The 26,427-nt window shown below is 45.3% G+C and overlaps 1 protein-coding gene across 1 annotated transcript in view; it reads left to right on the forward strand.

The window, feature by feature from the left end:
• Positions 1-2,477: 2,477 nt before the first annotated feature.
• The window catches only part of LOC104057774 (inverted formin 2), a 54,957-nt gene continuing 31,007 nt past the window's right edge, over positions 2,478-26,427 (forward strand). The window contains 1 exon segment of the mRNA XM_054067166.1: positions 2,478-2,755. The gene's annotated coding sequence lies outside the window, so the exon portion shown is untranslated.

Raw genomic sequence — 26,427 nt, forward strand, 5'->3', positions numbered from 1 at the left:
AAATCATAATTCCAGGGGTTGCATGAATGGCCGGGTTTCCTCTTTCCCTGTGGCTCCCACTATTGTAGCAGTCTTTCCCTATCTGTCCACATAAATCATTTAAAACTGAGTGTGTTGCACCAGTATCTACTAAAAATTGCACTTCTTTTCCCCCTAACCTCACTTTCACTAGGGGTTCATCTTTTCCCGATCCTCTATTTCTACCTCATCCTCCCCATCACCTTCTACTCCAGTATCTCTGGGGCTGGTGGGGCTGACGGAGCCACTAATAAATCAAAATCATCATCCTCCTTATGCTGCAAAGCATTTTCCACTGCCAGACATTTCATACATTTCTTCTCAGTCACACATCCCTTACACTGCTCATCCGATTTTGTATTAACGACCATTATTCCACACGCCTTCTTCCATTCCTCTTTAAATATAAAGAACAATTCTTAAAATAAAGAACAGTTCTACATATGGTATCTCATCCCATTTACCCTCGCGCCTACAAAATTGCATCAACTGTAGGATGATATTATAGTCTAAAGTTCCACTTTCTGGCCAACGAACCTGATCCTCCAAATCACACTGTGTCCACCATACATTACAATACTCAACCAATTTCCTTTTTGCATTTCTTGCCCAAACTGCCCCTCTTTCCAATGCATCAGAATACACCCTAACGGTGATGACTTAGGTATCGGTGACATTCTATAACAGTCCAGACCAGCACCAAACAACAAAAACCAAACAAAGTTCCACATAGCGAATAATACAGATTACCGAAAATACAAAACCAGACCACGGTTGCCGAACCTGCGGTACCGAAAATACAAAACCAGGCCACTGTTGCCGAACCTGCAGAGCTTTCGCTACTGTCTTATGGACGGCGCCTAGGCTTCCCACTGGAGCTCCTTAACCCAACCAAGCGTAGCTTTCGCCGCGTCTAACAGGCAGGTTTTTACCAAACCACAACTATGGTACCATTCCTGATAAAGCACCGTGTCTTACCAATATAATCCTCGGTCCGTCGGGGGCAGCAGAGGTCGGTTGCGGTCGATGGCTCCCCGAGAATCACTCGGTGCCGGCCGGAGCGGGATCGATGCGAGCCGCCTCAGCAATGCCCGCGAGGTCCCACCTGGGTCGCCAAAACTGTTAGCGTAGAGACAAACACATAACCATACGAAGAAGGTTATATGCGGTGCTTTATTTCGAGGCCCCGGGAACCAGGGGTACGCACCCAAATCTGGTTCAAAGACCGTCACATCGCGTTCGCCATTTATCCTTAAAGTGTTGCTCAATCTGTTACATATTCAAAAGGGATGCAACCTACATATTCATTTCGGTGATTGTCACATCAGGTCTTGCAACATTTTCAGCATTCTTTACATTTTTATGCAAACTGTTATTTCTTTGCAAGTTTACTGCTTGCATTAGATAAAGATACCAACTCTACCTTCTGTTAACATAGATAAGATTTCTTCTGGCTCAGTAAGAGTTTTCAGCATTCCTTCACAAATAAGGATACCTGAGACTATACCCTGGAGCAAGCGAAATTTCAACGGAGTAGTTAGTTTTTAACTATATTAAATAGAATTGTTAGAACTATTAGTTATTCGACTACATTTTAGTAAGACAAACTAGAGTTTTCCAACAATCACACTTGGTGGGCAAAGCTCGGCTCTCCCCGGCTCACAGGAACCGTTTCCAAAACACTTCATCATGAGTTGTATGTCAGCTGTTCCCCTCTCTCCCTGCCATGATTTTCCCTGCCAGATTTTCTCTCCAGATGGTGAAGCTGAATGGCTCTGTCTGACACCAGAACCAAGTCTGGCCCAAAGGAAAGAGCACTCCTGACTTTTCCACAAAGCTCTCCCCGCTTGGCTGATAATATCTGGGCTTAATTCTACCCTTTCACTACTCATCTGTAAGGCATTTTGCTGATGCATTTTGCTAAAGGTAAAAAGGCATCCATCCCTCCTCTCTTTTCACAGGTGTTGAAAGTGAAGCACCTCAGCGGCAGAGCTCAGGGCACAGGGGGTCCCTCGCAGCTCCGGCTGCCTGGGAAGTCTCTCCCCACCTTCCGTGGTTCCCTACTCGCTTCCCAGCCTCGGGCCGTGGATTCAAGCCCCGTGGCTGGACAGAGAGGGACCCCGTGCCGGGCTTGGGGTGCACACGCCGAGGCAATGACAGCTCGGGCTTTGGGAAGCCTCTTGCTGGGCGGGAGGCAGCCGTTGCCTCCAGGATACCCACGGGCGGCAGGAGGAAGGGGGAATCTCTCCCGCCAAGGGGGGTCGGCACACAGCACGGTGGCTCCAGGAGGAAAAGGGAACGCCTCCCGGAAAGGGTGTCTGGACCCTTCTGCGGCGAGGGGGATGCAGCACGGTGGCTCCAGGAGAGGGAATCCCTCCCAGGAAGAGGGTCGGGATGCAGCACGGTGGCTCCAGGAGGGCTCTCGCCCCGAGGAGGTTCCTTCGGGGTGAGCCTAGGGGAGGGCTCTGGGTCTCCCCCTGGAGCCCCTCTCCGGGCAGGCACACCCTCCCCGCGGGGCCGTCCCGGACCCCCGCGCTCCGCCCCGGAACCGCTGAGCCCCGCGGGGTTTTCTCGCTCGGGAGGAGTTGAAGTGCATCCCTCCCGCTTACCGGGATTGCAGCTCGGCTGAGCATCCTCGCCCCGGTCCCTGCCGGTGAGCTGGGGTGGGCACCGAGGGAGGAAAGACCCTGCTGGGGATGCCGGGGCTGCAGAGAGGCGCTGGCTGAGCGGATTGCAGGTGCGATGGGGAGGACAGGGCTGGGCTGCAGGGGAACAGCGCAGCTCATCGCTGGGACGTGGTCTCGGCTGCCGGTTTGATGCTGCCCGGGATGGGCTGGAGTCGATTTGGAGTGCAGATGCAGTAGTGTAGCGTATAGGTGGGACGAGGTCCAGATTGCAAGTGCGGTAACGTAGAGGTGGGAGTAGATCCGGATGGCAGAGGGTCCGGAGAGCATCCATGCACGGGCTGGATGGGGGTCGGATCGCAGGGGCAGCTGCGCAGCCTGTGGGCGCAGCAGGATCCTGGTTGCAGGTGTAGGTGCAGCGTGGTGGGGATTGCAGGTGTGACAGGAGGATGTGCAGGCGGGATGTGGTTCTCCTGGGGCTGGGTGTGACAGAGCATCTCTTAGGAGGTAGCTGACGGTGGCTGTGTCTGTCCCTTGTCTGTTCCCGGGGCTCGGCCAGTTCTAGGCTTTTGTTTGGAAAGATTCGGTTATTCGGTGGGTTTTGGACAAGGTGTCCCAAGTCCTGCCTGGGTTTACTTCCCTCATGTCTCATCCTCCCTTTTGCTCAATAGCTCTGCAAGATGAAGTGGCTTCTTGCAACTTCAGCGCCCAGAGCTGAATTCTAGAGTTTGGGGGTGGGGAAGGTGTGCTTGGATACACTGATCTTAGGAGAAATACCCCAAAATAGTGTTTATGGTCCTCCCTACACATACCAGATTGGCATTGTGAACTGTACATGCTTTTTATCTGATTCCAAAGACTGGGGAATTTCTCTGAGAAATGAGCTGCTGGCTGCAAAACACATCAGGTTCCCTGGTAGACTGTGAGGAAACTTCTGGCTTAAGTCAGTCAACAAGAAAAGTTGGAATCAGCAGAGTTACAGTAAGGTTGGATTCGTCCTGCTGAACTTGCTTAGAATTTGGGCTGTCCAGCCACTCATCTAATTTCTCTTCCATCCACTTAAGCTTCTTTTTCCACTACATGGAGGAGCAGTGTCTGCCAGACTTGTGAGTGGGGGGAATTGCAGGAACCTATGAGCATATGTGATTTTTTTTGTCCTGTTATAAGTTAATAATCCCATTCTAGGCTGTTGTCCAAGAATTTTGCTTCAAAAAATGCAAGCAGTGTACAAGACACATTATATAAAAGATAATATAAATGTGGGAGCAGAAGGGACCTTGCAGATCAGCAAATCTAAGCACCGAATGATATTGTCTTATTGCACACCACTGTAATTCATTTATTCCTGGACCCCCAAGAAGGGGAAGTTTCAGAATTTTACTGAACTGTTATTGTAACCTTTTTTCTCTTATCAGTATAGAAATAGCAGCTGTATGCTTTTCTCTTCGCTGTGCACTGCCAAACAAGCTAGAACTTGCTGTCTACCTTAGTGAAGCAGCCTCCGGTTTCTGCTGATCTCTGGCAGTCCTGTGCTGGGCTTCTTGCTCTCTGACTTCCCTGTGGATGGTCAGAGCTGCGAGGCTCAGAGGTTTGTCTGGTGCCTCTCGTACTTTGACACCTCACCTAGAAATAAATACCTCACCTGTAGGTATTGCAGTTAACCTCCTCCTCCGGCTCCTCCTGTCCTGTGATGGGCAACTGGGATTTTATTGCTAAGTGTCTGTGTGACTTCTTGTTTTCTGCTGTCAGATCTGATCTTATTCCAGCCCTCTTGCCAATCCCATTTTTATTGTGTATCCCCATGCTCTGTGCTGCTGGAGTCTTCTCCCACTCACTCTGTCCAGAAAGGAGACGTTAAGTAAGATGGGGTCTCCCTCGCTTTCAGTACTGACCCCTGCCAAACTCAGGCTGACCCTTTCCATGGGACTGGCTGTCTGAACCTTTTAGGTTTGTACCCTCTTTATTATAAATTTTGTGTCTTAACTCACAGTTTCACTGAGCAGGATAGCAAGTGACTGTGCTTCAAATGTGATGGAAGCTGGACTCTACCCCTTTCTTGTGTTCCAGTTATGCCAGATAGGTTTCCCAGAGCAACTGAGTAGAAAATTGTTCTTATCAAAGCAAACCAAGTTCCGTTTTGTCCCTCTTCTTGCCTCATTTACTTCCATGTCATCAATTTATTTTTTTTATTCTGCAATGATTATTCTGCTGATGAGGGATTTTTAATCCCACCATTGTACCATAACCAGCCATGAGTAGAAGACTGGAGTAATTCAGCAGTGGGTAGTAACATAATGCCATAGATTAGGCAGCAAATGTAGAGCTGAGACAGCTGAGGGAGCTTCAGAGGACATCTGCTTATATCTGAGCTCAAATTTAACTCCCATTTGAATATCCTTGCTGTTAATATTTGTAATAAGGTCTATCAATAATGATTCAGAGGAAATACCATGCACTGAATCAACGGTCAACTCACAGGATCACACAGTGGCGCTGCACAAATCCAGCTCTGCTCAGTGCAAAATACTACAGTTGGTAGATGCAAACGAACACATCACAACGAGTTATTGCTGTTCTTTTGTTCACATTGTACATTGCTTTTTATCTAACTAGGTGAAAAATTGCTAAATATTTTGCAGAAGCTACGTACAGCCCTGCAGCGTGATACCCCTGGTGTTCTGGCTCGAGAATGCCTACGTGCTTCTGACCTAATATACTGTAATCCCTTTACTAAGATCTACCAAACCCGAGTTTATTCCAGTGTTTCTTAGCATTGTATGTGCAGCAGTTTATCGTTCAGTGCTTGTGAGCCTTGTGCTGCAGAGGCTGCCTTCATCTACTAAATGCCAGAAAAAGCACTGAACGCACTGAGTGCTGCCACAGGGCAGGCAAGCAATCTGTATTTCAATTATACAGGGAGCTCTTGGGTCCCATGCTGTCAAGCGAGATGCTAAGACCAAACTGAGAGAAGGAAAAAAGTTGGAATTTTGAGCCTTGGTTTTCTCCTTGTAACAGGAGTGGTATTGTTCTGGTAGGTCTGATGTGGGGTTGTCACAGCACTCCAGTTGTTCCAGGTTGGCATGGGTACTGTAGGAATTGGAGTGAAGCACAAGACAGGAATGCTTCAAAAGTGGGGTCCCTACATTTGTGCAACTCGTCAGTGCTTGTTCCTTTTTTCCTAGGAAAAAATAACTAGTGAACAAAAGCCAAGCCTTATGATTGCTACCAGATGATGTCAGTGGTAGATGAGAGCTGATTATATGGAACTGAATGTGGAAACAAATAGAGAGAGGGTGTGTGAGGCTCATGAGCCCCCGAGTCATAGCCTGGCATCTACAAGAGTAGCGGCAGTTAAAAGTAAGCAGTTGTACAGTGTGGCAGGTGAACTTCTATTGCTGTTTTGTCACGCTAGCCTTTCACATCTGTAGAAAGCTTCAAGAGAGCATCTAACAGCATGATGGGTTTTGTGTTTGATGTAATGAACAGGTATTGTGCACGGATTCAACTATTTCTACTCATTTAACAACTGAGCTGACATTTTAAAATGCTGGGAATGCTGAAGCCACAGATCAATGTAAATCTTAAGCAATAATGTTTGCAAAAAGCTCCGTAGCATTTCATCGTGTACTTTGAGGTGCTCTGGGAAACCTACTGATCTGATATAGGAGGATGAGCAAAGGCTGAAGGAAGACTGAGAGCCAGAAGATGAAGTCTTCATCCCAGCACTAGAGTCATTCAGCTGGTTCCAAAATGTTTAAATATCCTAAAAGTAACAACTCACTTCAGAAGGGACAGTCCTGCAGCACTATGACCAATAAAGAAAAGTAAAAGGAAATGAAGAGCTGCTGAATTTTGTAGTTGGTAGGGCACACTGTTCAACTTGGCATCATTATGGTAGGTGTCACCAGGTGGTGCTATTTTGCATTGACCTCTCATTTGGTTTTGTTTCCATGACCATTATTTTGCTTTGACCGAGTTGTGTGTGGTATTAATTTGGGGGAATGTCTAAGCACGGAGGAAGAATTTGTTCTTTGCTGTGGTGCTCCAATAAAGTCTGTTTTGCAGATGTCCTTGGTCAATTCTTGGTCCTGAAGTCCAACTCCTTGCAATTTTACAAAAGTGGCAGTAAAGAACTCTAGTTGATAGGCTACATAGCTGCTCACAGAGTACCCACAGGTTCAGTAGCACTGATTTCTCCCCAGATCCAACATGCAAAGCCTTCTGTTTCCTCTGTTGCCTTCAAGCTGATGGTTAATGCCGATGCAGGACACCACCAGTGGCAGCAGTTAAAAGTAAGCAGTTGTACAGTGTGGCAGGTGAACACCACCAATGGCAGTGCTGGGATGAAGACTTCATCTTCTGGCTCTCAGTCCTCCTTCAGCCTTTGCTCATGCTCCTATATCAGGACACCACAATGTCCTGATGTGTCTGCTGTCCCAATGGCAGCAGACCACATTGGGACTGCGTTGGTCTCCACTTTTCCAGCTGGGAGGGCCGAGTCATGTTTTAACAAGTGAGGATAGTAGAGGAATTTGGAGATCACCCCAGAAAAGTGTGGGAAAGGAGGGTCTCTGCAACCATAAAAATCTAAATTTAGTTGTGGATTAGAATGGAAAATGTTGGCGATTTTGCCCTTGTAGAGATGAGATGAATTTGGAGATCTGTGGGTCTGCTCTGCTCCTGTCTGCCCTGCAGCAAGCCTCTCCATGGGTAGTCGGGGTCATCTGCTTCCCCTTGCCCCCTGGTAGGGCCAATGCCATGCTGGGGCGGATGTGCCAGCCTCATCCCTGTTGTGCAACTAGCGTGGCCCTTGCTGGAAACACAGCGCCGCTCCAGCTGGCCCTGGCAGGCGGATGAAGGGAGGAAAGCAGTTGCAGCCCCATGCTGCAACACACCCCCTTTCCTCTCTCTGAGCGGATGAATGAGAATGGCATCATTTCTCTTATTTATAACTTTGATGAGTGGCTCTGTTTGTGTTGGTGTAGCTAAGGAATAGTTTTGTTACCCTTTGCTCTGTCAGTTAAATTGCATTATTTTAAATAAGGCTGCTATCTCTGTGCTGTTTCTGTTGTGCTGGTTTCCCTTATCTGGAAGCTGTCTACTACGTTCTGCTTTCCTGTTAAGTCATTGTACAGCCTTTGCTGAAGGGAAGGAGTGAAACGTTAGCGTTATTTCCTATCAGAGGCCCCAGGTGGAAACAGAAGTTCCCATAGTACAAGGTAGGAGCTTTCTAGGGGTGATGGTTTTCATCCTACAGGCTGCCAGGAAAGAAAACAGTGGCAAATCTGCTCTTTCCATCAGCTTTCGTGGTCTGCCCCCTCTGCTGCCCTCAGCTGTGGACCCTGGGCAGTTGCCTCTGCCGTGTTGGTTGTGTGAGTATGCCTCCCTCCCACCCCAGAAACAGCCACAGTCTTCTTCATTGTGCATTTCTAGCTCAGAAAAGGCTGATTCGTTCTCTGAAGCGGATTAATTACTTCTCCTGTTTAAAAAAGAAAAAAAAAAAAAAAGCCAACAGAAATCCTTTAGAGTTGGTTGGCTTAACTTTCAGCAGCATGTACAATGCATTAAAGCAAGTGCATTCCAAACTGGAGAAAAGAAGTTTGCATGGAAAAAAAGCTATGGGTCGCAATATTTACCTGACAGTTTGGCATTGAGCTCTGCAATTTAGGAACTATTAATGAACATGTCTTGTTCTTGACTTATATGGCAAGTGGTATAAATTTGAGCCCACCATGAAGGTGAACTGAGGAACAAATATTTTTATTCCTTAATATGTTTTATGACTTGTCTTCCTTCTGGTATACATCATGCTGATGTGGTACTCGGCTCTCTAAGTAGCTTGTATCCAAAGCCTGGCTAAGCTGCTCCATTTCTTCCTCGAAAGGCTGCTTTCCAGCCTGCTTGGCTCTGCTCACTTGTTTATACACTGATGGGCTGTAGTTCCACATTTCAGTACAAGCTGTCCAATATTCATGGGTTATTTTGTATTTATCCAGTTCTGAGCCTTCTTATAAGCCTAGGGATAAATTCTGGGTTTTGTGATTTCCATTACTGAAAATGCACTGAACCTACACAACCATTACCAAGCCCTAAATATGGCCTTCCTTTATCTAGAAGAAATGTAAAGGGAAGAACTATCACAAAGCTAAATTGATTTACAAGCTTGCAATTCCAAAACCCCTGTTCTGGTAACATTTGTAAGCAAGTGTTAGAGCAAGCCATACGCGTAGAGATGAATCGCTTATAAAATGATATCCTAATATTAGCTGTATATTTATTTACCAGATAAAAAAAGTGATTTCCTTCTTGAAGATCAATTACAGCCAAATGCTCAGCTGCCATAAGGCACTGCAGCTCTTTGGACTATGCAAAGTTGTTTAGGATATGACTGAACAACTGATTTCTTTGCAAATGAAAAAAATCAGTATTGACTGCTTGTTTCCAGTGATTTAAATTATTGCACGGGAAAAACTGGTAGAGATCTAAGTATTGGTATGTGATACCCTGCATATAAGTTACACCTATGTATCACAGGGTCATTTTGCACCAACATGAGAATTTACCATTATAAACCTCAAGCTGGTTGAGCCATATTAAAATCTCTTCACATTAATTCAAAGACTGAGTTAGAACTGGAAAGGTAATATCTGGGAGGACAACTTTAGGTCCTCTTGAAACAGCTGGACTAAGTACAGTAGCAAAATGAAGGGTTAAGCCAGTTAATGGTCTAGTATTATTGCATTATAAAATAGGAACTTCAAACTTTTTCACCCAGCAGTAGAGAAAAGAGTCAGAAGGCATCTTTGGGATGGATTTGTTATGAAATAATGTTAAGCCACTCTTCTGCTCTGGGCAAGAATTTATTTTAAATGTCTCAAATGCTTAACTTCTTGAATTAACAGCTGAGCATGTTCTCTGGTTACTCTTTATGTTCATATTCAGACAAGTTTGCAGGAAAGTACCTAGCAGTATCTGGGGCTGTTCTCCTTAATGTATGCAATGTGTACTTTGCCTGTGCCATTAGGAATCCTGGGTATGGCAGGCCTTATCTCAACAAAAATGTTCAGGATGTTTGCTTTAGGCTGTTCAGCAGGTGAGATAGCAGCCGTCATGATTCATCAGCGATTGAGTGGAAAAGCTGATCTGAATAGGAGGGAGTTGCATTTACAGCCCGTTTGGAGAACAACTGTGAAAAAGCTGCTTCCCTGTGCACCATTCTGGTGTCTCCGAAGCTTTTTTCAGCAGGGACATCTGTAAATGTTGGTATGGATCTGAGCAGCTCTTTGGCTTAGTTGTGCCTACAAGCCTTTCCCTCTCAGACCTCCAGCATCATATTGGCTTTCAGGGAAGAGCTATTCCTTGCCTGAAGATCTTCATCCTTGTGCAAGCAAAGAGGGTTCATGCCTTGCCAGAGAAGTACATCTAAGAGCCTGCACAGGACCTGCCTGCCTCTCTGTCTCTGGGCAGGGCTCAAAAAGTTGTCTCACTTCTGCAGTACCACTGTGTGTGCAAGAGAGCGGAGTTCAGCTGCCTTCATCCTAGCAATTCCCAAGCGGTTCCCCTGCAACCTTAGCATGGTAGTGCAGGATAAATAAACTAAATAAATATCATACTTATTACTTGGCCTGTGCTTGGGAGCGCATGCATCCTTTAGAAGAACATGCATGGGTCTGCACCCTCTGCTCTGGGTAGAACTGCTGGTGCATTTTGGGCTTTGGGGCAGAAAATTTTGTTGTTGCCTGTCCAAAGAAGGCACTGAGCTCCTCGTGGTTAATGGAGTAGTCTTCTCAGCTGGAAGCATCCTCCCCCAAACAGGATGTTTTTTTGTTGCAGAAACTTCCTACCAAAAGACCTGCAGAGCGAATGTTTTGGGTGTTTAAAGCAGATTGAGCCCATTAAATACATAGTTCCTGGAAATATGTGTGTGCTGGCAGTAGCGGAGCCCTTCATATTCATTATCTGAAGCATCCATGAGATAAAGACTACTTTAGAAGGCAGTCAGAGAGCTGGTCTGTGACAGAAAGGCTGGAGGGCATCTATCTCCAAGGAGGGTAGAGAAATTCAGTTAACAGAAAAGCAAGCAGTCAGCTTTGCAGCTTCCTGTCTTGCTCCCACAACTTGCTGAGGATCCTCAGATGTCTGCTTTCCAAGGAGAGAGCAAACCAGCTGCGTTCACTGTGTTCTTACACTGCCTGGGAAGGTCACCACTGCCCACCCCATCCGCTCCCCAGCAGTTATTCTGGCATCTTCTGCCATCCCTGCAGCACAAGGTCATGCTGCAAAGGCCAGGCGCCTTCCCTTCCTTGTGGGCAGGGGCAAGATTGGGCTCTCCCCCTAAATTTTTATGTCTTCACTTGGCCAAACTTCCTTATGGTGCCCCTTCAGCACTTTCTTTGACACTGGTCCTTCTGGTTGCTTAACACAAAGTTCAGATCTCAGGTGAATGAAGGAGTGTTGTTAAATTACACAGGTTTCTTCCCAGTGCCTTATTTTTTTCCCCTATAAACATGTGGTTGTCTTCACTGGCTCCACCAAAGCAGCATTACCCAACAAGCCGGTCACAGAGATGCAGAGAATAGTACACCTGTAATTCTTGAATAATGCTGTGCTGATCTCTAGTAATTTGATAGCAGGTGATACTAGGCATTTTAGGCAGGATCATCGCAGCAGACCTCTGGCTGGCACCTCACTTTGTCAGCCAGAAATGAGCTGGCTATCTCCTTTCCAAAATCCTTGACACAACTTACAAGAAGAGCCACTGGCATAGGAGCTGATTTGTCACATAAACATGGAGCAGCAAGATGACAGAATGATCTAATTCCTGTGGGCCAATGGAGTGTATTTATTTCTGTTTAATTGATTCCTGCATTTCATGGACCTGGCATGTGGGCAGGGGAGGTACCACACTGATCTGGAGGCAGCGGAGCAATCCTGGAGCTGTAGAGGATCTCAGGACTTCTTTACATAACATGGAGCTAACCTCTTAGTTCTTGATTTAATCTGTCTGATTTTGACCTAATTACTGTAGACCACCAAATCATATGCTATAAAATTGGGGTAAAAGTTGGCTGATTTGCTGGGGGAAAACCATGAGTCCTCTCTCTGAGCAATCTAAGAGCAAAGTTGCTGGAACAGAAGCTCAGACATGAGGGGATGGATCCATGAAATTATTTATGACCTTAGTAAACTTAGTAACCTTTGCCCCCGGTTTTGGGGCGAAGCTTTGCTTCCCAGGGCTGCATTTAGCTCTCTTGGAGGTAAACCTCCAGACCCCTGCTGCTGCTGCTGCTTCCTCCAGAAGAAGAGGAGGCCAGGGATGCCGAGGAAACCCTCACTCCCCAGGTGATGCCAAAACCTTCAGGCAGAGACAAACCCCCATGTGCGAACTCTTTCTGGTCGTGCCATGGAAAGCAAATGCCATTGCTACACCAAGTTATGAAGAGTCTGACCAATGGACCTCAGCTGGGGCCTAAGCGTGGCAAGGTACAGAAGCATCTATCTGTCCGGGAGCTTCTTCCACACAGCCTGGCATTAGAGCACAGTGAGGGTGCAGGCTGCAAACACGTGGAAGTCACAGAAGTGATACACATGCTGGGAGCAGAAAGTAGGATCCAAACCCTTTCATTTTTCTCAGCTATTGGCTATTGCCACCACTGTTCATGTGCCATGGAGCTCACAGAGGAATTCTGCAACTCTAGAACTGTTTTTTTTCTGCGTTTTAGCCCAATTTTTCAGCCTCTCTATCATTTTTCACATGGGAGATGGTGTAGCCTTTTTAAGAACACAAACATTTCTGGCGTATCCCACAGGTCCAGGCTTCAGATGAAACCTGATGGGAGCTGATAGCCCCATAAATTTCGTCCATAGCTGCGAGAACAGGAATTTAGAGCATCAACAATCCTTTCTTTGCAGGATTTTTTTTTTCTTAACTTTTTAGTTTTTCCCCAAAACCTGCTGGGAGCCCCACCCTGCTCTCAAGAACCAGATTAGCAACTAATCTTCTGAGAACTTCAGGTTTACGCTTCAGGAGAACATGTAATGTAAAGTGAAATTCACTTGCTGGTTTAAAACTCATCATGAATTAATGTTTGTCTTGGTTTGCATAAACATGCTCTCAGAGTTCTTCCTGCAGCAGGGTGGGGAAATGCACAGAGTCATTTCTCTGGACGTTGAATTGTTATGGTGAAGATGCCTTAATTAGAAAGCACGTGGGCAAGTTTGTCTCTTAAATGCTAGCTGGATTTGGACCAAAGGGCAGACAGATCACTGTATTTCTAATATTGGTGGAACTGTGATTGTGTACAGAAGGGTTGAGTTTCCCCACCATAAGGCAGGAAAACTCTTGCTGTGGGCTCTAACTTTTGATCTGTGGGGTTCAATTCAGGGTAGAGACCTCACTGAGTAAGAAAAAAACAGTGTTTTAAGTCTTAACTGCTACCCTGAGCCAGGCAGGAGGCCTCTTAAAATGGGCCATGTTGAAATATTCACAATTTAATAATAACTGGCTTTCAGTTAACACCTCCCGAGAGACTGAATGGATGCGTTTTACAGCTGTGGCTTACAAACTAGTTTTGATGTGAAATCTCAACCAGAAAGGCACAGAGACATTTTCTATAAAGAGCTTTTAAATCTTCAGAACCTGCTCAGTCCATAAAAGCCAGGCTGGACCAAAGCTCAGTGGAACCTTAGGGATGCCCTGGTCAGAGCAGGATTCTGTAATCCCACTCCTGCCCAAGGGGACACTACCTGAGCCTCCAACCTTTGCTGTGCCACCCCACTCTCACCTACCAATCCCCCTACGCAGCCTCAGGGCCAGGCATTTCAGAGACCACTGAGATCTTGCAGCGTTTAAAGCTCCGGTACCACAAAGCCAGAAATCCCTGTGGGAATGGTATAAGGGGCTGTCCCTACCACCTGCCACCGCCACACTCTCCATCTCACCCACCCCATCCAGCCTTCTTCCTCTTTTTACTTTTCTTCTTTTTTTTCCCCCCTTTCCTTTGCCAGATCATTTCCATGCTTTGATCGCTTCCTTGTGCCAGGACTTCTTTCTCCTTCTGCCATGCAGATGTGTGCTGTGATGCATGCCTCTCTCCTTCCCAGCCCATGGGGAAGCATCACCCTCCTAGAGGCCTGTGCAGAGTGAATGAGGGGGGAGACAAGTGACATGCAAATGCCTTTCCTGGAGGCTACGGAATAGTCAACTTGGTTGCACCTTTCCGAAGACTGGTATTTACATACTATTAGACACCGACACCCTGTTGAACTTTCTTAGAACATGCAATTTGCAGATCTGCTCTTTCAGAGGTTTAGGCTTTCTGCCTGAAGGTTGCTTGGCAGGGAAGGAGAAAATGAGCTGGCTGGGGAAGTGAAGGCTCACACAGCCAGTCAAGAAGGAGGATCCTTCCATCTCTTCTTCTCCAGAGAGACAGGAGAATAATTTGGCTTCAGATCTGAGGTAGGAATTCTTTCCTCTGCTCATTTTCTTTGTCCTCGTGGCATCCTGTGGAGGTGTTTAAAAACAAATGAAAGAAAAGCAATAAAAGGTTTTTGGCTCTCATCATATCTGTTTGTATGACAGCTTCCCACTGAGAGGGAACTGGGAAAGTCTCAGAAAGTTAGCACCGCACTGTCTGTGTTGCTGGGTAACAGTTTCTGCTTCTCACATGACTCCCAAATCATAATAAAAATTGCATCCCAAAATGCCAACGGATGCTGGAATCACTGATGTGGGGTGGATGGAAGAGCTGTCTCTGCCTGAGTGTGCGGACACTGGAGCCAGGTAGGATCAGCAGGACACCTTACACACTGCCAGAATTTCCATGGGATCCAGACTCAAGTCCCTTTCCTTTCCAGCTGGGGTCGGGGCACTTTGCTGATTCCCATCGGTCTGCTTTCGACAGCAAAGAGGAAGCCTCAGTGAGACCAAAGCAAAGCATTTGCAGCCCCATTTACTGGCAGCAGCTCCTTGCAGCAGCACAGTTGGGAGCCAGCACCCCCAGCCTGCATGGAGTTGGGGCTTGCTTCCAGCTGACACCTCTCCAACCTGAAATCCACTATGCCTCTCAAGGCCTGTGGTAGCAGGTGAGGATGCCGCAGGTCTCATATCCATCGTGGAAAGCTTTTTAAGTTGGTTTCATTGACTTGGCAGTCAGATAGGGAAGGCTCACACATTGCTTCTGACTCAGTCTCTCCAGTGGCAATGTCTGTTCCCAGAACAAAAGTCTGACAGCTGCACCAGCTTGATTTAAAGCTTGCTTGCTGGGTTATGGTAAATTGGTTATTGAACATCTTCAGATGGTGTTACTATCGTAACAAAGAGTGGGTTTAAATCCATTCAAAGCTAAGCTAGTGCAGCCTTTCAATATAAATAAGGCTGTAGGTGCCACTGAAAATCCAAACATAAACACCCTTGAGCATCTCACTTGAGCTTGATTTGTATGTGGTACCTGTAGCAGCCTGATGATTTATTCACTTGTTTGTTTACTGGAGAAGAAGGCGGCACCGGTGATTATTTTTACTGGTGTAGTTAATTCTGGTGTACACCCATCACTACCAATATGTATCAAGCAGGCACATCTACCACTTGTGTAAGACATCACTCAATATCATAGCTTATATATGCCCAGGAGAGGAAAGCTGTGCTGTCACACAACATCCTAATAATGGTAGATGGGACTGAATCAGAACAACAAGTTTTTCCTTTTTTGTAAAAAGAATTAGCTATTGTGGCATGCTATATATACATTTATATCAGTACAGCTATTGTCCTTTTTGTCTACGCACTGAAGTCCTTTTCTAGGAGTTTGTTCTGTGATACAGCTGAGGATCAAGAATAACTAAATTCAGAGGTGACTGAAGATACTGAGTATGGTAGAAAAAGAAGGGAGCAGCAGTTGATTTGCATGCTGAGCTGGGTTGCAGCTAACTTTATTGTAGGGGCGTATCATGTCTTTCATTTGCACTCATCAGTTTCCCACCATACCCATACCATCGGCTCCCCTGGGAGACTGAGTACACTGTCAGTTTCTACCAATGCTGATGGACCCACACTACAGTCAGGTTGGTTTCTAAAATAGAGATTTGTGGTCTCCCTCCACTTCTTTCAGTGCATGGGAGGATGATTTCTTTAGCCTGTACATAAGTGAGCTGTTCAGATACTGCACAGGAAAACACAATAGTACAAATGAAAGCAAGAGAGGAGGAAGAAACCCATCATGCTTCTTGAAGTGGTTTTGGAAAGCACAAAGCCAGAATGTTTTTTCTTTTGAGTGTCTGAGTAGTCTGACATGTTACAAAATACAAAGGCTTGGCATATTCCCAGCAGCAGAGTGAAAACTGGAACTAGCCAGAAGCAAAACCTATCATTAGCAGTCAGCCAGGTAGAACGGGCTTCTTCCTTTTCATCTCTTCACATCTGTGAGATGTGGGGAGCAGGTGGGGAGGAAAGGATAATTCAGAGCAAATCTGCTGGTAAACAGGATACTCTGTTGGTATTTCCTTTCTCCTGTTGCATTGGTTGAGCTAAATTTTCAGAAATCAGCTAAGCCTAAGGTCAATAATGCTTTTATAATCTCTCTGACTTTTCTGTAGCTGATATGACGTATAATAAAGTATTTGTACAACTGGAAGCAAAAAGCCAGCCTGCTTTGTTATCTGGTTGATAAGAAACATTTAGTCATAAACAAATAAAAAAAGTGATTTGCTGAGTATAAAAAGAAGTCACTCTGAGAGAGAGGCAGCTTACAGTCAGCAGCCACTTCTGCAGCCCCTGAGCGTGAGCCAGGAGTACTGTCCTCCTCCAGTGGCCGCTCCTGAAGGCTTTCTCACCTGATGGGACCCCAAAGCTCTTCTGTGCACACACAGGGCCCAAACCCAGATCCTCTGCTTGACGGGTGCTTATTTTGGTGAGAGGAAAGGATCTAGGCTACAGCAGAGTCAAGAGGAAGGATGAGTCCCACCCAGTGAGCCAGCCCTGCTGCCAGCCCTTGGATTTGTGCCCTTCCCCTGCACAGAAGTTAAAACTCCAGGGCAGCAGATTTCCTCTCCCAAGCAGGAAGCTGAAGTATCTTGGGCCTCTGAGGGAGCCACCAAAGAAGGAGGCTGGGCAGGATGAGCTGTGCTGCACCCTGGTCAGATGGTCCTCTGCACTGCCCGGTGCTGAAGTTCATCACCTACAGGCACTAGAAGAGGACTAGCAGGATGAATGCACAACACAGGGCAGGATTTCTCTTTAACTCCTTAGGAGAACCTCTCCAGCCTGTGGCTGTAAACTCACTGCGATTAGAGATGTGGGACGCTGCTCCAGCGCCAGGGCTGTGGACCCTGGAGCAGGACATTTTCACTTCTCCCCTCAGGGGAGGGAGGATTTCCCTTCTCCTTTGCATGAAGCCTAACCCAAATTCCTGGGCTTGTGTACAGAGGAGTGACTAGAGGTGACTAACTGCAACAAGAATTTTACCCGGAGTGAGTAAGGGCGCTGGGCTGCATACAGTGATGACAAATCTTAGAAATTCAAGCTTGTACTTTGGCAGGAAAGTTTGTTATTTGGGTTTTGGAATTTTAGATATGGTCATATTTGTTACTTTTCAGCTGTACATTGTGTTCTCAGGTGGTATATTCACAACCTCACATTTTTCAATTGTAACCATCCTTTTTTCAGGTAAGAGAACAGTAAACAACTGAGCACTCGGCCAGTTCTTTCCTAGTTGAAACAGGGAGATGCTGCAAGAGGGTTTCACCAAGGCTCTCTAAAAGGATTTTCTATGACCATATCCCTCTAACTCCACCACCCCCTGACCCTTAATCAGCACAGTTTGGACATTGTGAACTGAGTGCCCCTCATGGTGGTGATGGTCCCACCATCACCTTCTGTCACGGTCCACTCATAAATGGACGCGTGATGGTTCTTTTCAGCTATGATCTCGGAGTGCAAAAAGAAAGCAAAGCAATAATTCAACAAGTCAAGGGAGTTAAATTTCAATCCAAACAGGAACTTTATTAATTGTGCCCTTAAAGTGGCTTGCAACAGAAAGAGAGAGAGAATAAGGAAAAGGATGGGGAGAAAAGGGAAGGAAAAAGGCGTTTATAGCTAACACCACAGGTCCACAGACGTCCTGCATCTCTGGGGGTCCCACTCCAGAAGGCGTTCCTCTCCCTCTGTCTTTGATCAATGTGATCTCAGGGTTGGGAAGATCTTCAAAGTTCAGCTGCTCCGGAGCTGTCTTTTATGCTAGTTCGTAGACCTGATTCCTCCTTGCAACCTGCCTTTGTCCCACCTCAGTCCTGTGGAGGCATGCCAAACTCCACCTGGCAGGTCACACATGCCAAGAGAGGAGTGTCTGAGGCATGGTCGGCTTTGGGGGCAGGTATTCTCCCCTTGCGCATGCGCTCCTCCTGGCATCAGTGGTCGATTTTGGGGTCCCCGATGAAGGCTAGTAGTCATCATCACCTTACACTTTGGATGAACTTGTCCTTGCGCATGCCGCTTTGGGGTATGGGTCTGCGGTAAGTCCCATCGTTAATTTTCCTGCTTCGCTTCATGGATCTTTCACAATAGTGGTTAGCAGGGAGCCTTTGGGTCTGCAGTCTTGCCTTGCTTCATGGATCTTTCACAATAGTAGAGGTTTAGAGACGGGTACAAAGCATTCGTCCTGTACCAACCTTGATAGGTACAAGGCATACCAGCTTCGGACACTACTGCAAGGCCTGCCCCTGTGGTTTAGCACCTGATGGGAAATGTTGAGACAGAAATCGACCCTTTGACTGACCCTTACACCACGCAGTAGCTCAACATTTGTCTTCAGGATCAGTTGTTTTTGGGACTGCAGGACGGTAGCACTCAGAGAGAAAGAGAAAAGAGGGAAAGTGAGAGAGAAGAGAGGGAACAGGGAAGGAGAGATTTTTTTTTTACATTACTTTTTGCCATGCAGCCTGCTCAATATCAATAGATTTTGAGATGTCAATGCTGGATATGACATTCAAGGACTTGCGTGTATTGAATGCTGATGACAATATTCTCATTCACTTTATCATTCACCAATTAAAAATATACAGATACTGATAGATACTGATCATTTGCCAATCAAAAATGTACAGACAGAGTGATACTGACCAGGGAAAGGATTAGGAGAATGACAATAGGGTGACAGAGCTTGTTCAGGATGCCTGTAGTGGTAGGCAGCCACCCAAAAAGTGTATTCCACCAATTATGTTCTCCATCACTCTTCACCCTTTTCGTGATTTGTTGTAATTTGTCCACACTATGGTGAACGATTATCAGAGTTTTCTGTCCGTTTTTCTTGATTTCCTCTAATATTTGAATATAATCTTGATGCTGTACTAATTCCTTCGTATGAGTTATGTTCATTCCAATAGATACGGGCATTATCTCATGAATCAATGTGAGTTTAGATTTCAAAATTTGGTGGGAAGTGACTGGAGCTAAGTAAGAAAAGTCACATCCTGTGATTTCAGTAAAGTTACAAACACAAAAATTTGTGTGATTACTGGTATAAGGTATTACATTTCCTACTGTGATATTATTGCAAATAGTTCTCAAGCATACACAACTATTGCCAATATAGATTATTACAGCTCTAGGGTTAACCTCAGGACGAACTTGGCAAACCTTTCGGTCAGTGTCTAAGCAAAAATCTTGTGTTCTAATGGAATTATTTTCGCAGATAACTCCTAGTTGTTCCCACACAATGCAGGAATCCAGGTCTACCATTTGCCATTTGTCATTCACCCTTTGGGCCCATGCTTTATGCTTGAAAGGATAGAGTATAGTCCCATTGTGGTTCAAGCCTAATGCATAAACAGCATAAATCAAAGATACAGAAGCATTGTGAATGGTTAGCACATAAGCCGTGACAGCATTGTTAACAGGATCATAGGGTAAATTTACCAACTTCCACCAAGATTGGAGGTTCTTTTCAAAATTGTTGGCATTATCCCAAATTATTTTCCGGATAAAATAGGAAAATAAAGTAGGAAAAATGCCTTCTTCTCTTTCTCTAATGATTGACGCTGCCACTGTTTGCATCCACAATTGAGCCTGGATGCAGTTGAGAGCCAAAGAGATATCGCTGTGGGCCACACTGAGTGTGTCTAGAATTAGTTCATGATCTTTTACATTCGTCTTTTTCCATTTTGGTAATATGTTGGACAACAGCCACTGATGCGTTCCCAAAGCCAAAAGGGAAGATTGTAAAGCCTGTTGCATTTTTGCCAAATCATAAGTTGTGGCAGCCAATTTATTTAACAATACTTCTGAATCAATGCTATTCAGAACCCCCAGTCCGGTTCCCAAAACACCAGTCAGGTCTCTCGATATTCGTCTCCGGGAAGACCTATGCAACCAAGTAGTCCATCCCTCATAAGAGGTGCATAAAAAGGGAGAACAGGCAGGTTGAATTTCCAAGACATTATTTTGCATCAGCAGTTCAACCCATTTGAGAGACTATTCTGGTTTAAATAACATTTGTTGTTGGCTAGCGTTTCCAATTACAAATGTTCCAACCTCATAAATCCTTGGTTGAAGTGTTAATTTAGGAGGAATCATAGGTATTAAAACTTCTATTAATTCCCCCGAATATCTGGTGTTATTTTTTCCACACATGACCTTATGAGAAAATTTTACTGTGGTGAAATTTAACCAACAGTCCAAATTTTGGGTTCTGCAGAGTAGAATAAGGTCATGTGGTCCAATACCATAGCTGTTTGCTGGCTCAGCGAGGGATTCAGTCATTAATTGGCATCTTATATAAATGTCATCACCTTGAGTAATGACAAAAAGAGAAACTTTCTTTATTGTTTAGAACAAGGGAAATATCTCTGCCTTGGTGTGTGAGTATTGCAACAAGTTTTGGTTTAGTTGCAACATTCATCTTGAATTTCTGAGTTAAACCTAATAATGTTGGTCGAATTTCTGGGTCAGCTCTCCAATTGCACACCACAGAGAGAGTATTAACCATAGTAAAATTGAGCCAGCAATCGACTTGTTCTTTCTTACAGGATTTGGTAACCTCTACATTAATGTCACTCAGGTTCCCGAAAGTATTGTTGCCAGTAAATTTCTGGCGGCAACACAAGATGAAAGTATCTTGTCTGATACATTTACAGTCCTCAGTAGGACATACTTCTTTTGCAATGACAAGGTGAATTTTGGATGTCATATTGAAATTTTAAAAATTGCCAAAAACTGTAATAAAGAGGCCTTTTCATATTGAAAACCAAATTCCACTTTTCTGCATCCCACCTGAATTTTTTCATCAATGATGCCGGGTAGGGTTCTAACCCACTCATTCTTATCCCAGACCCACTCAGACGAATGGTACGACTACAGCCAAATTTGGACGGTTATCTATGATGGCTTGAGACCAAGGCCATTCAATATTATTTTGGTTACAGGTAGGAGGTGTAATGAAGAAAAGTATGAACAACCTAATCAAAATTTTGTAGGCCATTTTCAGATTTAAGTCTTCAATTTTTATTCGTGTTTCTTTTATAGAAATCCTTAATGTCCCACGGGGTTCTCCTGCAAAACAAAAAATAAAAAACTTGCCCTTTTCAGGCAAAAAGGAATTAAAATGATGGAACAATCCAGCGGGTATTAATCCTATGTTCCTTTCCCAGGGTATTGGTGGCTATCCATGCATATTTACACTTCCCACAGAAGGGAGTTCCACCGGAACTGGCCGTCTTGAGAAATAAGATAATAAAAAACATGCCCTTGACGTCTATTGTTGCCATAGTCAGATGAGCCTTTTCTTGAATAGATGTTATCAGTTCTGCTAAATTTGGGACTGCAGCAGTCAGAGGGTTGGTATTAGCATTTAGCCTTCGAAAATCAACTGTAAGGTGCCACTTTCCGTTAGGCTTTTTCACTAGCCATACAGGGGAGTTGAAAGGAGAATGAGTATTTATCACAACTCCCTGTTCTTTCATCTCCTGCATAACGAGTTTGATACCCTCCTTAGTTCCCAAGGGAAGGGGGTACTGCTTGACATTAGTGATCTTGCTAAACGGTCGTGGTGGAGCTTCTTGCAACAATCTGATGTGCAGTTGGGGTATGCTGAAAGACCAGAGTAGTCCTTCTGTATCCTCCCACTGTTTTCCCTTAAGGACATCTATCCCTAAGAAGTTAAAAGGAATATTACCAATCACCGTTACAATAGTAATCGAGCTCTCTTCCCCTGCCAGGATTAATTTTACCAGAGTGACATTCATGATCTCTGTTGATCCCAAGGCATTTAGCACAGATAGATTTTGCCTTAAGGGAGAAATGCCACACCTCTTGGCATCCTCCTCCGTCAGGGCAGAAATCTGTGCACCTGTATCAATTGAAAAGTTCACTGGTGCATGGTTAGGTCCCACAATAGCTGTGATTAACACGTCTCCTTTTTCTGTTTTAGTGAGCTGCCAAATATAAATCCATTCTCCGTTTCCCCGCCCACCACTAGGAAATGGAGATTCTAGTTTCCCTGCTCTGGGGAAAAAGTTTGCTTTGATGTCTTGTCTGCACCATCAACGAAAGAGGGGGCTGAAGTCGTGATGGGTGCACTTTCTTTCACAGAAGAAAAGGAATGTGGTTTTAGCACAGGCCAGTGGGTTACTAGTTTGCCCAATTTATGTGAAGGTAAACCATCCATTAAATCCTTAGGAATTCCCTTTTTAAGCCCTAAACGCCACCAATGAAGTCGGACTGAAACGAATTTAGGTTGTGACTGTTCTTTGGCAACATCTGCAGTTTTGCTGGGATGGGGAAGTGCTTTTTTAACTCCTACATGTTGGATGCCCCTTGATCTTTCTTCCAAAGGCTTCACAAGACAGTGTTTTCTACTGTAATCAATTAATTCTTGTGCGACCTCCCCCCATGTCCAGACTTTAGGTCTAGGGTAAGGTCTGTTACCTAGCGGGGCTGGTGTTGAAAAGTCAGAGGAACTTGCATAAGACTCTGTAACAGTACTGCCTGTATTTCTGCTATTATCACCTCTGCGCATAAACCCCTCTAACCTCTCCACAGGACCCATTGACGCTATGGTTCTCTGGAGACTTATCCCCGTGGCTTTAAGTGACTTGGGGAGTCCCCTTATCAAGGGAGTCATAACTTCAGGGTTAACGGGCAACATCATTGGTGATTCACATCCGGGGATTAATTTTCTCTCATGTATCATTTGTAGGCAAGCAGCTTTGTGTACGCTTTCTAGTAATTGGTCAGCTGTGCCTGTTATTGCCAAGGAGTCTCCCCTATCCAGAGGGTTTAACCCTCCAGCCCAGTAAGCAGCACGCTGAGTTAAGGACCACGGAGCCTGGCAATTGCCTGTTGTTAAGAAAACTCCGTGGCCCCAATAACCCTCGGCCTCCTTTTCGCTCAATTGAATTTGGTCACCCCCAGTTAAAGACACACGCCACACACAGTCTCCTTCGGAGTCTTTGATAAGATGCCCGTATTCCTTTTTCAACTTTGCCAGTTCAGTGGCAGAATAGGGCATTTCCCTGGTGGTCACGTGGGGGTCTGTATCTTCATCATTAAGATAAGAAAATTCAGTCTTGATTAAGGGTCTTAAGGGAGGGGGATTTTTATCAAGTTTTCACATCTCTTCCAATTCCTTCTGCGGATACATCGGGTTAATTTGACAGTAACCTTTTCCTCAGATCCCAATGATACTATATCCTGTGAACTAGCGTTCTGTCAATTAGTGGTACGGACAACACGATTTACTTCAAGAGCAACCCTTAAGGAGCGGATTTCTTCTTCCTTGTGCTCCAATTCCTTTTCCAGATTGGAAACTGTTACTTGGTGACAGTGCACCAAGTTTTCTAAGGATTCTATGATTTTCTCTTCATCACTACGCTGCCTAAGAAGGTCTCTAATGGCTGCGACCAAGCTGGCACCCAAACCAGAGCAGACTATTGCCCTGATTTTTCCGGGTACTAAAAACTTAACCTTAGCCTCATTCTGCAGTAGAGAAATTTGGTCCATTATACTCTGCAAATTTTTCCAATGCTCTCGAGCCTAATCTTCCCCAATAGGAGAAGGTCGAGCACCATATTTAGCCAAAAATGCAAAAACCAAATCTCTATCATTAACCAACTGAGAGTCCCCATTCTCATTGTTTTTAAGTCATCATTTTTCCTATCCTGACTCAGAAACAAAGCAATCTCATAACAATCTCAGAAACAACAGCAAAAAAACCCTCAAATCCACTTGAGAAAGTTAGATAGCTGCCAACGGCCACTCTTACCCTTTCCCAAGTGTCACTAAAATAAAAATTCACTCCCCTTTTTTGCACTCTAAGTTCTGACAGCCGGAATCCCAACAGAGTCCTCTAAAAATGAGTTTGGAGGGCTTTTTACCCCTCTGACTCTATCAGGATCCTGTCCGTGATGCCAATTTATGTCATGGTCCACTCATAAGCAGACGCGTGATGGCTCTTTTCAGCTATGATCTCAGAGTGCAAAAAGAAAGCAAAGCAATAATTCAACAAGTCAAGGGAGTTAAATTTCAATCCAAACAGGAACTTTATTAATCACGCCCGTAAAGCCGCTTGCGATAGAAAGAGAGAGAGAATAAGGGAAAGGATGGGGAGAGAAGGGAAGGAAAAAGGGTTTATAGCTACCACCACGGGTCCACAGACATCCAGCGTCTCTGGGGGTCCCGATCCAGAAGACATTCCTCTGTCTCTGTCTTCGATCGATGTGATCTCACGTGGGGAAGATCTTCAAAATTCAGCTGCTCCAGAGCTGTCTTTTATGCCAGTCCATACACCTGGTTCCTCCTTGCGACCCACCTTTGCTCCACCTCAGTCCTGCGGAGATATGCCAAACTCCACCTGGCAGGCCACACGTGCCAAGAGAGGAGTGTCTGAGGCGCGGTCGGCTTTGCAGGCAGGTCTCTTCCCCTTGTGCATGCGCTCCTGGCGGCGGTGGTCGACTTGGGGTCCCCGATGAAGGCTAGTAGTCATCATCACCTTACACTTTGGATGAACTTGTCCTTGCGCATGCCGCGTTGGGGTATGGGTCTGCGGTAAGTCCCATCGTTAATTTTCCTGCTTCGCTTCATGGATCTTTCACAATAGTGATTAGCAGGGAGCCTTTAGGTCTGCAGTCTTGCCTTGCTTCATGGATCTTTCACAATAGTAGAGGTTTAGAGACAGGTACAAAGCATTCGTCCTGTACCAACCTTGATAGGTACAAGGCATACCAGCTTCGGACACTACTGCAAGGCCTGCCCCTGTGGTTTAGCACCTGATGGGAAATGTTGAGACAGAAATCGACCCTTTGACTGACCCTTACACCTTGCCACAGGGAAACATTTTGAGCTCTCACAAATATTCCACTGGACTTCCCATCTTTCCAAGAGGCACATTTAGGCCTATAATATCATGCCCTAAATGCCTACCACAAAATAGACCACCAAAATGAGACTTTTGTGTAAACCAGAAGCCATGCAGTTCTGCTCCTGCAAGGCATCTAGGATCTTTCTCAACAGTGCAGTCCCCTGAAAAAAATCACAAGGCAGGCTTCAGAATAATGAGATTATTTCCAGCCCTTGTAAATGGTGTGTCCTTTATCTTTCCTCTCTGGCAAATAAAACCTTTCAGAGACTTTCATTTTAGATTTTTCAAGTCTTTTCCATAAATGTTGTAGGGCTAGAAACCCTTGTGCCAGAGCTGATAAGGGAAAACAAGACTCCCCTATAATCCCTTCAGTCTCCTAAGTGCTGAGTTTTGGGGGCCAACTGGCCCTCGGGTTATTTTGAGCTCTGGGCACTCTCACCAGCTCAGGGAAGCAGAGGTCCCAATGTCACAGCGGGGAGGGGTTTGGAGGAGCATTGGTTTTTGATCTGGCAGCCAGCCCCAGGTTCGTCCACCTTCTGTTGGACAACTGTCGTTTCTGGGAACAATTCAGCTTATGGCATTCAGATTATGGCATTCAGCTTTCAAAAGTACTTGTGTTGTTATAACAATCACTGAGGTCTGAAACATTAGGATACTGCATAAAACATAAAATTTGGCATCAAGGGTTAGTTAGACTTGGCTTTGCTGTTTCTCTGTGCTGGGTCAGCTCCTCAACCTCCTTGCTGCTGACAACATGGCTGAGAGAGGGCACATCCTCCAGGGAAACGGGCCTTGAAGAGATGCTCCCCGTCTTCAAAAAGATGCACCGCTGTTTTCATAGCCTCACACTGCTGTCCCTTTGCTTGCAACCTGTCGGGTTGTCACATTATTACACACAAGCAACACATTTTGCAAACGTATTTGCTATTACAGCACACAGGAAGAAATTATGTGAGTGCTATAAAACTAACTTCTGCATCAGTCAAAAGAAAGAGAGGCAAAAACTAACAGGGAAATCAGGTGTTCTTATGAGCCGGGTATGCTCAACATGACTTCTCCATCATATTCCAAATGTTTAAAAAGTGCACAGCCTCTCCAGCACAGTGAGATTTGAAAGTGGTTTAGTGGGCATAAGGAGGTAGGAGCTGATAATGCTTCTTTCAAACTTATTCTTTCACTGCATGAAAATAAGTAGTGGCTATTGACTAGTACAAATTGGCTACTTTTAAAGCTGTATTTGCTGGCTCAGATGTGCTAAGAGTCTTTCTACAGAGTTTGCAGGGCCTGAATGTAATGCATATGGTTAAGGAGGCAATATATTGAGTTTCTTCAGCAGAGGACTGTCTTCAGTGTGTGTCCTACGTGCTGGAGAGCTGGGGACCTGTAAAGTTGAGCTTTACATCCTGATTGCTAGGAGAAAAACAAGGACTGCCAGAGAG

This window comes from Cuculus canorus, chromosome 5 (assembly GCF_017976375.1).
Source record: "Cuculus canorus isolate bCucCan1 chromosome 5, bCucCan1.pri, whole genome shotgun sequence".
NCBI lineage: Eukaryota > Metazoa > Chordata > Aves > Cuculiformes > Cuculidae > Cuculus > Cuculus canorus.